At 63.9% G+C, this 3,425-nt stretch overlaps 1 protein-coding gene across 2 annotated transcripts in view; it reads left to right on the top strand.

Annotated features, from left to right (window-relative positions):
- LOC113203728 (E3 ubiquitin-protein ligase RNF19B) overlaps positions 1–3,425 on the top strand; it is a 73,175-nt gene that overhangs the window by 23,324 nt on the left and 46,426 nt on the right. The window contains exon 1 of one of the 2 annotated variants that reach the window (XM_026418556.2): positions 892–1,193. The exons of the other annotated variant lie outside the window; for it this stretch is intronic. The gene's annotated coding sequence lies outside the window, so the exon portion shown is untranslated. Of the gene's footprint in view, positions 1–891; positions 1,194–3,425 lie in introns of those variants that run through there. 2 annotated transcript variants of the gene reach the window in all.

The following is a 3,425-nucleotide window of genomic DNA, read 5'->3' as shown; positions in this document are numbered from 1 at the left end:
CCGCCGCTGCCGCCGCGGTACCTGGCCGCGCTCACGCACAGCAGCGCGCGCCCGGGCGGCACGCGATCCGCGGGGGCGGGCGCGGCCACGCATGCACAACTCACTGTACTGCACTGGGTGTTGCGGAGCGCCGCGCACACGCTCTGTTTTTACATTCATTCTTGCACTGAAAGTCTCGTGGCAGTCGTCCGCCACCCATTCTGCGAGGCGGCAAGACTGACTTTGATATGTTCTGATGCAATTCGAGCGGTACCTTTGAGAGGAAACTTTCTCAGCTTATGAGGCCCAGACCGCGCGTCGGCATTGATAAACAGGCGTTTTCATCAAACTCTAGGAAAGTTTTCACCTTTTCCTCTCAAACTATCTAGAATTGCCGAGTGTTCGGGATCCCGCCGGCGCCGGCCGGGCCGAGGTATCGCTCTCCTCGATAGACCACGCGCTGCCCCCCCCCCCCCCCCCAAAGCTCGCCGCGGGCGCGGGGGGGCTGGTATGCTGATATTGCTGCAGCCTGAACCCACCCCACCCCACCCCCCTGGGCCCCGGGGGGGGGGCTCCGGCTCCGGCGCGTGCAAACTTCCTTCACCTAGTTCAATCCGGCGGCACACCTCCGCACGCAAACAACTTTAGGCCCACGCCCACGCGCGCTCGGCCCGGGTGTATTTGAACCAACAAACTCTAACCCGGGCCGGCCGCGCGGATTCGGTTCGCGAGCAGGATGAAGAGGGTGTACGCGAGACGTTTGGCGTGCTCTGCCCTGTGCCGTGCCCAAGGGTTTTCCAGCCGCCCCACGCCCCCGCCCCTCCTCCCACTCCGCCTCCGCCTCCTCCTCTTCCCGCGGCCCCGCGGCGGCGCGGCGGACGCTGAGGCGAGGCGCGGCTCTCGGGGCCCGCAGTCGAGTCGAGTCGCTCCCCCCGGACACAACAGCCCGGCGCGCAGCGAGCGACGGCGTGGCGGCGCGTGGCGGTGTGTGCGTGTGTGTGTGCGTGCGAGTGCGTGTGTACCCGGCCCGGCCGGCAGTATACTCGGTCGCCGCGAGCGAGTGTGAGACCAGACGACCACTTTCGCCCGTGTGCGTGCGTGCGAGCGAGCGAGTGACAGCAAGTGACACCACAACCACCACCACCAGCCGCTTTACCTTTTGGATTTACCCTCATCGACTGCTGTTTCTGCTGCTGCTGTTTCTAACGAGACAGGTATAAAGACGGCTCTGAGGGCCCACGTTGTAGTTAAGTGCCCGTGCGTGTTTCTGTGCTCGGCGCGGTGACATACCGGACGGGTGGGCGGGCCTGCCTATCGTCGCCGACCCCGCCGGCCTGCCTCTTACGACGCCGTGCGTTAGGCAGCCCGCCCGCCCGCGGTGTGTGGCGGTGTTCCCCGCACAACTCCAAGAAGATAACGTGCCCTCCCAGCTCCAAATGGCCCATCTGGTTGCGTGTGCGCGTGTGATGATAAAAATGAAAAGGCGACCAACTCACGAGGGCGAGCGACACGCACTTCTTTATTTTATTCCGGAGCCATAATATAAACTTGCAGATTTTGTTGTCGTTGTCGCTGTTGTCACCGTCGCCTCGTTTTGCCTGCTTGCGCCACGCAACGCCATGGCGGCGCCGGGACACGCGGCTGCTGCGGTGGGGAACTGCTGCCGTCTGTCGTTGTGCCCGTATGTACCACACCGACCGTATACCACGCCACGCACTCCGTATTTGGCGGCACTTTCGTCTTGCTGGATGTGGCTGTCACACAGGGCAGAGAGAGATGGAGAGAGGGGGAGAGTGGAAATCATCGTGAATAACGTCGACATGACGCCCGTTCGACAAGTTGTCAGTCAGGACTCGCCCCGCCGCCGCCTCGCCTCTGCCCTGCGGCTGCGTGCGACACATGTCCAAGGATCCCCGTGCTGCAGGACGGAACGCCCGACCTGTCTTGTCGTGCTTGTCGTCCGCGACGCGCTGCCGGTCCGGCTGGCCGCCCCTCCCCGCCCCGGTCCTGGTGCGGTTGTATTGTTGTTGCGAAATACTCTCCGCTATCCGGTACGCTGCGTCCGCGCCAGGAGGGCGCCGCCGCTCCGCACCAGGGTCAATTTCAGCTTCTCTCTTTCCTCTCTTCTCTCGCAGCAGAGAGACCTTGCCACTCCCCTGTGGGAGGCGTGGCGTGGAGCGGCACCCAAGCCGAGCCGCTGCTGCCTGTTCTCGTTCCTCTGTAGACTCTCCAGCAACGTTACCCAACTCCCCCGACACCCCCTCCACCCTCTTCCTCGCTGTCCTCGTCGTCGTCTGGACTCTGCGCGTACGACACCTACTTATTATAAACTTCTGGTGCTTTAACTTTCTGCAAGCAGTGGACGGAGAAAAAGAAAAGTTTGCGCCTGCTCCTCTTAATTTTACACGTTAGCAGACACAAATCTGTAATTTAAATACACTGTCGCGGTGCGGCCGGTATGGGTCCCCCCCCCCCCCATTCTGCTCGGCCGGTTGACTGGGATGACTTTATCTCTCGTCTGTGCTGGTGTTTGTCGCTGTCGTTACCGCCGCCCCGCCCTGCCCGCGTGGCTGACCTCCTGATGCCAAGACAAATGTTTGGCGTCCTTGCGGCGCGTCCGGGGCCCAGCAGCGGCGGCCAGCGTGTGCGCGCGTGTGTTAGTGTATGTGTGCGCGTGCGTGTAGGTGTGTGCGTGCGTGTGCGTGTGTGTGCGTTTGTGTCATTATCAGGCGATGACTGTCCCGCCCGAACGGCGGCGCGCGGGCGGACGCGCGGCCCCGAACTGCTCGGTCCAGGAGAAGTGGGTCATTATCGGCTAGGTTTGACTTTCGCCTTCCAGTGAGTCATTACCGCGGCGGGGAGGCCCCCCCTGCTGGCTGTTGGGGCCGGACCGACCGGAGCTGTGCGAACCGAACCGAACCGCAGTCACGGCCGCCCCGGAGAGGAAGCGCTCGCTGCCCGGCCAGGCCACGGGCGTCCTTGTCAGGGAGGAGGAGGAGGAGGTGGGGCAGGGGGAGGGAGCTCCAGGGGAAGTGCCCGAGGGCCGCGCGCGCCGCGCCCGCACCAGAGGCCCGCGCCGCCCCGGACGAGGTCGACTTTGGCTCGAAGTTCGAGGTCGGTCTTAATATCACCGTCACGCCTTTCGCTAGAGCCCGGCCCCGCCAGCGCGCGCAGCCTTACCCGACGAGGGTCCGTGCCACGACGTGTCCCGCCGCGCCCCGCCGCACCCCGCCACAGCGCGCCCCGCCGCACCCCGCCTCGCGGACACGTGCACTTATCGTGGTCACACCACGACACGCACACACCATGTCCGAACCACACCACAATAACTCCATAGCGCGGCGCGATGATGTAGTTTGATAGTTTCGGACTCTAGCCGCGCACCACCGCGGGCCGAATAACAAATAACTTTGGCGATCGACTCTTTTTCCGATTCCCACTGCTGC

Source organism: Frankliniella occidentalis, unplaced genomic scaffold (genome assembly GCF_000697945.3).
Source record: "Frankliniella occidentalis isolate FOCC.00 unplaced genomic scaffold, Focc_3.1 Scaffold184, whole genome shotgun sequence".
Lineage (NCBI taxonomy): Eukaryota > Metazoa > Arthropoda > Insecta > Thysanoptera > Thripidae > Frankliniella > Frankliniella occidentalis.
This window is presented reverse-complemented; position numbering and strand designations above follow the sequence as displayed.